The sequence below is a fragment of the Rattus rattus genome, chromosome 2, assembly GCF_011064425.1.
Source record: "Rattus rattus isolate New Zealand chromosome 2, Rrattus_CSIRO_v1, whole genome shotgun sequence".
Taxonomy (NCBI): domain Eukaryota; kingdom Metazoa; phylum Chordata; class Mammalia; order Rodentia; family Muridae; genus Rattus; species Rattus rattus.
In genome coordinates, this window is record NC_046155.1 from 111,714,207 (window position 1) to 111,726,655 (window position 12,449).

Below are 12,449 nucleotides of genomic sequence, written 5' to 3' on the forward strand. Positions count from 1 at the left end.
GGAGCATGTTGCATTTCTCTTAAAGTACAAAAGTTTGCTGGCTGCCTGCCTGCCTGGTTTCTGTTATAGAGACTCGGATTAAATTTCCCTTGGACTAGTTTGTAAAAGCCCTAGATGTTGGATGGGAAAGTGATTTGCTTTTTCTCTTGGCAGGGAATTCTCCAAGTGAGAACAGCGTTGAAAAATAACCGTTTAACTAGAGCTCCAGCATGGGGTATGCATGTGCCCTGTGTGTGTGAACATGTGCGTGTACGTGCCTGAGTCTGGCCAGGTTGATAAGCTCCTTCTCATTGGTTGACAAACTCCAGAGGCAGAAACCAAGATAGGAAACAGTTTTTGTAAATATGATGACCTTATTAGCAACATAGTTTCATGGTTGGAATTCAGAGTTGATTCCACACTCCCAGCATTTGAGGCAGATGGGAAATCTTAATCAAATCATCAGAAAGAAAGATTCTTGACCATTCTGGATGTGTGTGTGTGTGTGGGGGGGTGTTATTAAGAACATTATGGTAACTGTTACTTCATTTTACTAAAGACCTATTATGTGCCAAATGCTTGTTTAATGTTTACAACTACACAAATTCAGGGTTTTTTTTTTTAATTTTTTTTTTAGATGGGAAAAGAGGACACGAAGGAGAAGAGTCCTGTAAGACACTCTCCTTCTGTAGGAGCTGGATTTGAATTACCATGTAAGTATGTCTGCCTCTAGATATTACCCTATATCCTGACCTGTGGGAGGCATTCGTCACGCGCTGTTTTGATAGCAAATACGACCACCCTTCATGATTGTTCGACTTCTAAGAAGTGTTTATTTAAACTTTGGGGTTTGGTTGGTGTCAGTTTGGAAAACAGTTGAGGTGAGAAGTGAGCAGGTAAACAAGGCAGGCACCCCTAGAAGCTCCTCTTTCAGTCTTCCTTCTAAGTATTTCTTTTCCTGTAGCAGCAGCTAAAATCCTTTATGAAAAAGATGCTAAGCTGCATGAAAGTACTCCTGTTTCTATCTTTAGGGAACAAGTTAAACATGCCCAAAGTAATTCTGTCTGCCATCTTTTTTTTTCTTCTTGAACTATAACCTTAATCTGAGCATGCTCTCTAATGAACACCTTAAATATGTTCCAGAATGTGGCTACCTTCAAAAGGCTTTCTCATATGAATGTTTAGGCTTCCCCTGCAATAAAAGCCCCCTTCTTTTCTTCATAGAGGGAGTTGCTTTTGAAATAGTTACCACAATCCCCTGCCTGCTACAGGTAAAAGAATCTTTCTTCACTCTTTTGTTTCTTTACTGTGTTTGCTTTGGCTTTGCATGACTAAGATGCTGACTCCATGCTTTTTGTTGGAATGACTGGAGCTTGGTGCTTCACCCCATCCTCTCACCCATCAAAGGAGGAAAACTAAAATGAAGCAGATCTTGAGTCCATCACATCATATTGTCTACAACCAATTTCTTTCTAAACCTCACCAAAACACAAGCCTTACTTAGAGGCGACCTGTATTATACGAAGTTTGTTTGAGGGAACTCAAGGATAAGAAGTATGGCTGTGCTTCCTAAGCAGGTTGGGAAGGCAAAGCTGAGAAATCGGCATACAGACTGGAAGAGCTACTTCCTGGATTGCACTTTCTCTTGAGCCTGGTTTCCTCTGCATCTCCACATGAAGCCAAGCCTCTTATTTCCAAAAGACACAAACTTTAGTTAGGGTTATACTTTTGCATTTTTGTTGATGACTTGGGAAAAGGATCAGACCTTCATATTTCAGCCATCTCTACTTCCTTTCTCCTTGGAGAGACCTCTGAAAGGCCATACTCTCTCTCCCTCCCTGCATCAGGGTCACCAACAAACCTGGCTCATCAAGTGTTCTACATTGTCACACTAACATGTTAAAGCAGGAAAGTGTTTCTGTTCTCCTAATGATTTCCATCCTTTCGTTAGTTTGGAAGCGAAGCAAGGAAAGGGAGACCTGTGGTCAGTGCCTCCCCGAAAGTGTCAGTAAGTAGCCAAGGGTGCTTGAGCATAGTCTCAAACTACTTCTTAGATGAAGACTTACCAGAGTCCCTGAATTCTATTTACGGATTGATTTGAGATTGCTGACTGACCTGACTTGGATGGGCTCACTCAGCCCTGTCAGTTCTGCCAGAGGCCAGGAGTCACATGGATGTCAACAGGAAGGAACATGACAGAGGAAAACGACCTGGGACTGAACAGACAGCAGATACCTCAAGGCTTCTCTTTTTTGTTTTTTCAATGAGAAGAGAGTTATACCCTAGAGAGAATACAACATCACAGATTATATCAGAAGTGAAATTCTTATCTTGGTCAAATGGAGCTTATGAGGCTCCATAAGCTGGCTCTGCGGTGGACACTCTCCATTCATCGTTGAATAGCATCCCTGCAACAGTGAACTGATAGCAGGTCTGATCTAGGCTTTTATTAATACCACATTTTAGCATTACCTCTGCCCCTTTCTTTCTCTTTCTGTACTATCCGAAAAGAGTAAGACACGAATGGAAACGCTTCTGTGTGTGGTTCCATTTCCCAATCCTGGGCACTTAAATCATTCAGGCTCAACCTTAAAGCCTTTGATCATCAAGTTAATTTTTTCACACATTTAACAAAAATCTACATTAGTATAAAATGTATCTGCCCACTATATACCCATGTATAAAAGATATACCACACTGTGATCTATATTGGCATGTAACCACTTAGGTCATTATTATATCAATAGATATATTGCTATTATAGGCCACTCATTTAAAAATACAGCAGTTTTTTCTGGATGCTCAGTTGCTACCCTGATAATTGTTTGTGAAAACTCACTATCCTGGGATGAGGGGGGATATCCTTGCTAGGAGCTGAGTCTAATCACTAGATTTAAAAAAAGAAGGCAGGAATAGTGGTTTACATTTCTAATTCCAGCAATGGGAAGGCAGAGACAAATGGATCCCTGGGAATCAATGGCCAGTAGCTAACTTACTTGTAAGCTCCAGGCCAATGAGCGACTATGTTACCAGTGAGAGATGCCACTACAAAATGAGGTGGGTGTCACTGAATAAAAATACCCAAAGTTGTCCTCTGGCCTTCATATGTATGTGCACACACATGAACACATACTTAAACAGATACATGTACCCATATACTCCCATGAACACCTAAACACTCATATGTAATCTATGCTGGGCCTGAGGGATTTCAGGAGACATGGAATTGGGACTATATTTGGAGAGGGAGGATTTTTGTGAAGGTGTTTGTACAGCAAAGGCAAGGATGTCACTGAAATCATCTTCTGTCTGATGTATTTATTCTTCCTTACTCCAAAAAATATAAGTAACTCTTCCTGGATACCTTTCATTACCTTTTTGGAGAAGTGTTTCCTTGTGGGTCTGATGGTTGGTCAAACATGAACATTTCCTTTGAGGCCTGGTAGCTAAGGCATTTTCTAGGAAAATTACAGATCTTGATAGTTGGTCTGCAGTATCTTTGTACATTTGAGTCAGCCACCTTGTATCCTCAAGTGCCATTTACCTGTAGTTTTGAGGTTAATGAGGCTGGGACACTGTATGTTTGGAGGGTAGCTGGAGATCAGTGATCCAGAGTCCAAGTTAAAGTTAAATCTTTGCCAAGCTGTGCTGGTCCATCTGGTAAAGACGGATAGTCGTTCACATCCAAGGGGCTAACCACAGCTGATGGAGCCTAGGACACAATCCTACAATAAAATATCCATTCAAGTACACTGCTTAAAGGACCAGGAGTAGTGGCCAAGGAGCTGATCATATTTATTAACGGGCCAGGCCTGCTTGCTTCCACACTAAACACATGTCAACTGGCTACCTGTGGACGTGTGATTCATCTACGCAAATCCAGATCTCGTGGATCTCCTAGTCTGCTCCTTTCACACGATGTCAAACCTCCAGAAATGGAACGACTACTTTCGTAAATATAGCGGAACAAAGCCATACATAACTTGAGCCAATTGCTGACCCATGAAAGGTAAAAAGCAAAACTATCTTCCTTAGACAGAGACAAGAGCAAATAAAAGACATTGGGGGGAATTGTATCATCCTTTCCTTACCTCTCCTATAACTCTGTGACATTCAACAACTGGCTTCCCTAGTGGTGACTTCCTGAAAGCATAGAAAATTTAGTTAACCCTTCCCTCACATTTTTGCTTGAATCTGAATAATGGGGAATACAAACAAGCACACTGAGGAACAAGGCCATTTTCTAAGCATAAGTGATAGCCTTGAGTTGGAAGCAGGTATCCCTCATTCTGTTCACCTTGCTCAACCGTGCTAGGAGGAGAATGAACCGCACCAAAGTAAAGGAAGGAAACAGTGTTAAAGATTATCTACACAGAGATAATGGTTTTCCTGTTCTCAGACTGCCTAGTGTCCAAACATTCCGCAGCACATATAGGAGAGGTCAAGAAGGTAAACTACAAAGAGGGACATGAGGGGAAAAACTCTGGCAGTCAACTTCCTAGTCTATTCAACGCAAGCTCATATATCCTTGGTGACAGCAGTTCAGTTGCTATCTAGCAGTTATGGTTTTGTTTTAATATTCTCACATTCATTCATTGGAATTCACATCCATTAGTAGTTATACATGCATGGACATCTATGTAATATGTGTGTTAACATGGCACTTGCTTATAGTAGTAAAAAATGGAAAATAACTTAAGTTACCACCAGTTTAGGTTTAGATCAGCCATAGATTAGAACACAGGGACAAATATTATTTCTGTAATGAGGATTTGCAGAAATACACCCAAGATCAGAAGCAAGTACAGAAATAAGTGCCACCCTATGTGTTATGTAGTGGTGTTGTCACTACTATGAACATTGTAATAGTATTAGCAGAAAACTCATATTTTTATTACATGTGCTGATACGGTCAAGTGACAGATAATTATAATCACAGTAATATAGTATATGTGTATATATAATTTTGCATAAACATTATAAAATGCCTATGAGGGGAAAACCAATATTAAAATGTTTGATTTTGTGTTTAAAGATTTGTTGTTTACAGTTTTACAGCAAGCTTTGGCTCGTAGAATCTTTCTGCCCTCTGTTCCTCCACAAATGTCCCCTGAGACATTTGGAGTTGTGGAGTTTCTGGCGCGTGAACTGAAGAGTAGCAACAGTAGGCATGCGGAAAGAGGGAAGCAGCAAGAGGCCTGACCAGTATAGATGGGTGTACGGAAGGCTTTGGAGAAAGAAAAGAGAGGGGGAATGACATCATAATATTCTAATCTCAAAAAATAAAATGATTAAAAATATCGTTACAAAAAGACTTTTTTTTTACAAAATTTTTAGTTATGTGTATGTGGGGGAGGTATGTATCCTCGGAGGCCAGAGGTGCCAGACCCCTCTGCCATTGTAGCTGGAGTTACAATGTAGGTGCTAACCTGTCTCTCCAGATCCCCTCTTATTTTTCCTTTTTTTAAAATATAAGATGGGAAACCCATTAAACGATAAGGAAAAGCTTGGAAACAAAACTTTTGAAAGAATATCACTTGAGAATTCTGAACCACATGAATATATAACTCTTCAGAAATTCAAATATACATGCAACTTAGAAAAAGAAGAAGAATGTGATGAACGCTAGGAAAGAGAACCCCACGTCCCCCAGGAGACTGCAACAAGGAACGTAGGCCAGCCTGTAGAGCCTGGGGAACATCCCTGAGAAATTAACCTCGGAACTGGGATGAGAAAAATAAATAGGCAAAGGGCAAACAGGTGATGTGAGGCTGCCCGGGGGGAAAAGATATCATCGCTACCTCCTCCCCCACCATCCCAGAAAGAGCCAGCCACTCAAAGAACAGAAAGATACACAGCTGACTGGGACTCACAGGACGGCAGGCAGGCTGAGAGAGGACGCAGCCGCTGACTGCTGAGAGAGGACGCAGCCGCTGACTGCTGGGAGAAAAAGCAATGCACAGCCTATGTTTAAAGCAACGCACAGCCTGACTTTGGACTAAGAGCAGCACAAAGCCATTGAAGAGATGGAAGCAAGAAAGTGATGGGATCAAGGTTACAGTTTAAATGAGTCTAGGGCCAGTGAGGAGATGAGACCGGAGGAAGCAAGAGGGGATGCTGACAACGCGTAGAGCTGACAAATCACTGCGGAGAACAGCCTGGCAGTTTCTCTTTAAAGTTAAACATACACCTACCCTATGACCTAGCAATTTCAGTCTCAGGTTTGTATCCAAGTTAAACGAAAACATGTGCTCACAAAGATATTTGTACAGGATTTGATAGCGACAATATTTGCAAGATCAAAATCTTTGCTGAAAAAAAAACCTATCAGTTTTCTATCAAAAAATTTGATAAGCAAATAGTTGTGCATTTATATTCTGGGATACTACTCACTACTCAGCTGCACAATAGTTGATTCTTAAATCCAAAAAATGCAAAAAAAAAAAAAAACAACAACAACAACACAGCAGCAGTAAGTATATGTCTACATATGCTTCATAATTTCATGGATGTGAATAAAATTCTTATACGGAGAAAATAATCTAGAGTTCTAGAAGTCAGAGGGGAACACCGGCTAGAAGAAGGTTAAGGGATGTTCTAGGGTGATAGAAATGTTTTGTGTCTTGTGTATCGCAGTTACAAAGAATTTGCAATTGTCAATACCACTGAAGAGGATTACTGGCCTCGTGCCTTCCATTGTCTGTCTATTAAAAAAATAGGTATTAAGAAAGGCAGGAAGTGAGTTCAACAATTCAGGGAAGCATGGTGGTAGCCCAGCTGCCCATCATGGGGATGAAACAGTGTATGTAAGTTAGCACGCTCTGTATGGTTGCCGTTGAGACGCGTGGCTTTACGTAAACTGTGTGGCTCCGTGCAGAAACATGGACTTGGCTTAACCTAACTTCGAACTTGGGTGGTGATGTTGACCTTCAGAATCCCCCCGGGAACAGTCCTGCTTGTCTGCTGTGAAAATCTCGGGGTGATTCGTCATGATCTCCTTGTTGGTTTGTCACGGCTTGGCAGGGGATGGAAGCAACCTCTGCTGAGATGTATCAGACGACTTATCCTTGGGTAAAAAAAAAAAAAAAAAAAAAAAAAAAAAAAAGAGTGGGCAGGAGCTATTTTTGCTAGGGGTGAAGGACAATTTTCTACTGAAAACTGGACTTTCCTAAACCAAAAAAAAAAAAAAAAAAGCTTTAAGTTGTTGGGTTCCAGTCTTGAATTTACTTATTTATTTAGAATAATTAAAGCCTGAAGGCTATAGCAGCGAAAAGGAAGCAGACTGTCAGTTCCCAGAGCAGTAACTGTAATGATCTGTGACACCGGCCACCCAGGGTTCAGCGGAGTTTGCTTGGAGCTGGGAGTAGACAGTAAATACGTGTGGGCTGCTTGCAATCACGTGCCTCAGTGAGAGAGGCTTGGAGAACAGGCTAAGCGCCAGTCCAGCCGAAGCTATCTGAATGGCTGGTCACCAACAGTATCGCCCGGTTTCAACATCTTTCAGGGCATCCCCCCTCCCTGTGTTAATAATTCCATATTTAATTTCATATTTTTCCTCTAATCTACTTTAAATGAGCAGACAGCTTTTAGTATCGAAACCAATAGATACGGAATGTCCTGGTTGTGTACTTGGCCATTTAACCCATGAAAGGAAGACATCTTTTCACAGGACTGGGTCTTAGACTCGTGATCTTTAAAGTTATTCTTCAGCTGCCGGAGGCAGATCAGTGTTCCACTTCTATTCTCTTATGTCTGCTACCTAATTTTCCCCCCTATGGGTTGACTTCTACTATGGTGTCTCTTAATATGAGGTAGGATTTCAAAAGCGGACATGACCTGCGACTCTCAGAGGAGCAAAGAAGGACGGAGGTGGCTCTTGCTGAGTCAGCTTTTCCAAAGCATCAGGGGCAGCCATGTTGACTGAAGTGTTCCTGTCATGTCCTTATTGCTGTGGTTCCTTTGACTGGGCCCTGATTGTCCCCTGATTTCTACTCATTTCCAAGCCTAATCTCCCTATTTTACAGATCCCTTCCCTTGAATAAAGTCTGTTTTCATTGCAGAGATTCAAGATGGTGTATAGCCATCAAGCATTTCCTTCCCTGTCTCAAGTCTTCCAAGCAACGCTCTCAGTGTCTCGGTCACTCAGATCCCATATATTACTTGGGTGACAAGGATCTTGTAAGACACCTGAGTGACAGGAGCATGGAGTGTGCTCAAGGTTTAGGAGCAAGGGAGATGCTAAAACCTGCACACGCACTGCAGGGCTGCATCGCCGATGCTCCATGGAGACAGAAGCTTGCAAGCACCGGGAGTTAAGGTACCCTGCTACCTCATGATTTGCCACCAGGAGGGAGGTATGGCTAAAGGGGGAGTGAAAAACAAGACTCTGTGAGGCTAGAGGATTGGCCCTAGGTCACACAGCACAGAGCTCTGTGATTTAGATACTGGAATTGGAGCCAGGTCTTATTCGTACCTGGGGTTGCCCCTTTCCACTCCAATAAATCTGCTAGGCAATGAAGAGTAAACCATATGCCATTTCTGCCTTTCGGATTTGGATTTCAGCGTTGCATCCTTGATTTGGAATGAATCCACCTGAACCTAATGATGTAACCAGATCACTGGATTATAAATGTTTTTATTTATTTTTAAAACACAAGGTTTTTTGTTTTTTTCTTTTAAAGCCCCACCCCCCACCCCCAGCCCATGGCATGGAGAGCTGTCACGTCCAAACCTGTTTTGATTTAAGTGGAATAGATCCAGCTTGAGTGTAAATTCGAGACTGTTTGCTTATGTCACACTCTATTTTTCAAATTACTTTCACATGTCCCGGTTCACTCATCCCCCCCCACTTCTGGTTGGGGAAACTGAGGCCTGAGACTTAAAAAGGTGTACTCATGTTCATGTGGCCAACACCATTCCTTTCTGCATGTTTAGAGGACAAACTTGTGCCAATTAAGTGAGGTGACCTGGACTGTTCACTCTGACAATTTCATTTAGTTCCTGGGCTCATTCAGGTAAACATTAGCCCGCATTTCACTTCAAACTGTCTTTATGTGTCCTTAGATTTTTTTTTAACCTTAATTATTTTTATTCTGGATTCCACTTCACTGCCCTTTATTTCTCCCTTCCCTTTTTTCTGTTAGTCTTTCCTTTTCTTCTCTTTTTTTTTTTTTTTTTTTTTTGCTTCAGTCACAAAAACATTTGTCTGTCTCACACAGGGATAAAAATCATGTGACCGTGTGGCCTTTAAGGTCTTGGAAGCAGGGTATTTTCTTATGGATTTTTTTATTGTTTAGGTTGTTTTGTCAGGGTAATGAAAAAAGACTCCCAGGCCCCTTATCTCAGACCTGCTAGAGGGTGCTTGCAGTTTTGTTTTTCTTTCCAAGCTGGTTCCTTACAAATGCATGCCGAAGGTCACTCCCGGGTCCCAGAGATAGTGCTGGGTAATCAATCACATCCAACACAGCAGCATCAGCAGATAGCGTCAGTGCTGGAGCAGAGAGGAGCAACAGGGTAAACCGTCCTGGGATTGTGTGCCCAGCGCAGGTGATCGGATGGGCTGCCTTTTGTTCTCCAGAAGTTCTTTGCGAGTCAAAAATATCTTCTTGCTCAGTGGTCCTTCCTCCTTTCTGTTTCTATACTCCAAAAAATTAAATTAATAAATAAAATAAAATAAATACGCATGTACAGAAATGGCTCGGAAATTTCCCAGGTAATCTCATCATTGCAACTCTGAGAGCAATACAGACGTGTTTAATAGCTCCGAGGGATGGATCCACATGGGGCCCTCAGCAATGATTAATCCTTTCAAAATATAAACAAACAGAACCCCAGAAGGAACTCTGTGCTGCCTTTTCGGAGGACAAGCTTTGCAAGCTCGATTAAGTCACGTCAACTCTCCAGACCTCAGTTTTCTTGCACGCGATGGCAGTGGTGGTGAGCTCAGCCACGCATGCATGCTTAGAAGCCAGAGGTCAACCTAGGTGCCTTTCTCCACCTTACTTTTTGAGACAAGATCTCTCCATGAACCTGTAGTTTACCACCACTGCTGAGCTGTCTTACTAGTAAGTCCTTGGGATCCCATGTCTCTTCGTCTCCCTGCCAGGATTGCAGGTGTCTATCCATCTCCTCCCCTGCAGAGGGAGGCAGGGAGAGGACTGTTATATGGGTTCTAGGCATCTCATGCTTCTATATTAAGCACTTCACCCATCCAGCCACCTTCCTGGACTTAGTTTACTCAAACTAGCCTGAGCTACATAGTGAGACCCTATTCCAACCAACTAACAACAGAACAACTACTACTTTGTGACCGATCTTAAAATAAATACAGCGTCTGACCCTCAGGGGCTTTCCAAATGGAACAGAACAAATGGGTATATTAAGGGAAAACAATATCATTTAAAATTGTTATTTCATTTCTTGGTTGTGTGTGTGTGAGTATGTAGGTAGGTGTGCATGCATACATGTGCATGTGCATGCATACATGTGCACGTGCATGCCAGAGAGCATGTATGGCAGTCAGAGGACAACTTGTAGGAGTCAGGTTTTTCCTCCTACCCTGTGGGTCCCAGGGATCAAACTCAGGTGTCAGTGTTATTGGCAAGCAAGAGTGAGATACTCGGTAAAGCAAAGAAACCACTCTGGCTAGGTTATTTTTACGAGTCCTCTCAGCCTTAAAAGTTGACGGATCTGACTTGTTTGCTTGTCTTCATCCGAATTGCTTTGTGTGTTGATGTATTTTGTTCCTCCTTGATTACTTGTTTTAACATTCCTTTCCTCATTCTCATCCATAAGTAAGTATTGTATCAAATACTGTTTAATTGCCATGGCAACTATAAAAGTTAGATAACAAGATAACCAGATCACTGTATCCAACAAGAACCAAAAGGCTTAGAGAGTTCGACCTTTTCAAGTTCACACAGCTATGAAGTTGTAGAACCAGTATTTGAACCCCCAACTGTTGGTGTCTAAACTCGTGCACCTTCTACTACATGGTGCTGCTTCGGGCATGTGCAGCCACTAAGGATCAGCAACATAATTCGCACCACCAGGTATAAAATAAAAACACGCGTCTCTGGGCTGGCAAGACAGTCTAGAAAGTGTCACCCTGTATGATTGTCCAGGCCATTCACCCATGAAGTCAAATCTGCCAGCTACAGTGACTTTGTGAATGATACCTACCGCCAAACAGGAGACACATCCACGCAGTGTGTAGGCCTCTATTACGGTGGCAGCATTTTTCAGTGACCAGTTTTGCATGCAGCTTTTCTGATGTCCAGTGTGTATCACCTGAGTAGGACTGTGGGCTCTTTATGTGACTTTCCCAGCATACCCCCATTGTTTTTTATTAAGCAATACTTATAAAGGGATATCTGACGAAATTTGAGTGGCTAAGAGCACTGGCTGCTTTTTCAGAGGACCCAGGTTGGAGTCTCAGTACCAATGTGGTGGCTAACAACCATCTTTAACTGCAGTTCTAGGAGGTCTGACACCCTCTTCTGGTCTCTGCAGGCACTACATGCCTGGCACACACACACACACACACACACACACACACACACACACACACACACACACACACTCACTCACTCAAAACACCCATGCACATAAAAAAAAAAATCAAGGTTTAAAAAAAGTTCAGACCACACCCTTATCTTTACACTAAGAAGCTGGGGATGACTAAGGCAGTACAAATAGATCATGGCAAAATCCCTTAAAATAAAAATAGTTTTTAAAAGCATAAATGGGGACCTGAAGGTATGCTCTAACAAAGGACAGTGAAAGAAATTTGCTAGACCCTGGTCCCCCTTCTTGCAGCATGAAAGAAGAGGGTAACTCCCAAAGATCCACTGAAGATCAACTGTGTCTATTTCAGGTGCTTCACCACTGGAGTTTAGTTTTCCAACATCACAGATACTGTCTAGGAAAGATATAGACATCTCACCAGAAATAAAGGCATGGGAAAGTTTTGTAAGCAATTCAAGAAGTCTTGAAATGACTCCAGATCTTTATTAACCCTGTTTTCGACAGTGAGTTCTATAACTATAAGACATGGCCATACTAAAACTAGATAGAAATTTAGAGCTTAGTCCTCAGTGGATGAAGGCTGAGGTCGTTTGGGATAATGAATTGTTATAAATGTTTTGGAAGACGTAGATATCTGACTTCTAACCCTATCATTGAAGTAGTCGCCCCACAGCAATTTATTCCTATTAAAACATTGTACCAAGTTGAACAATCTACTGCCCCAGAGAGCTGCTGCTTGAGCATCAGTGAACGTTTGTGGAGCTTTTAGACAAGGCAGAGTGTCAGCTGATGAGCGGTTCTTGTCCATGCGACAAGGGTGTCATCAGTGTTCTCTGTCAGACATGGAAAAGTTCCTAGGACAGAATGCAGAAACTTGAAGAATAAATTGAAAAGATGTGAGGGAATGGGGGGGGGGTGTCTGAATGAGTAAGATCAGTAAGTAC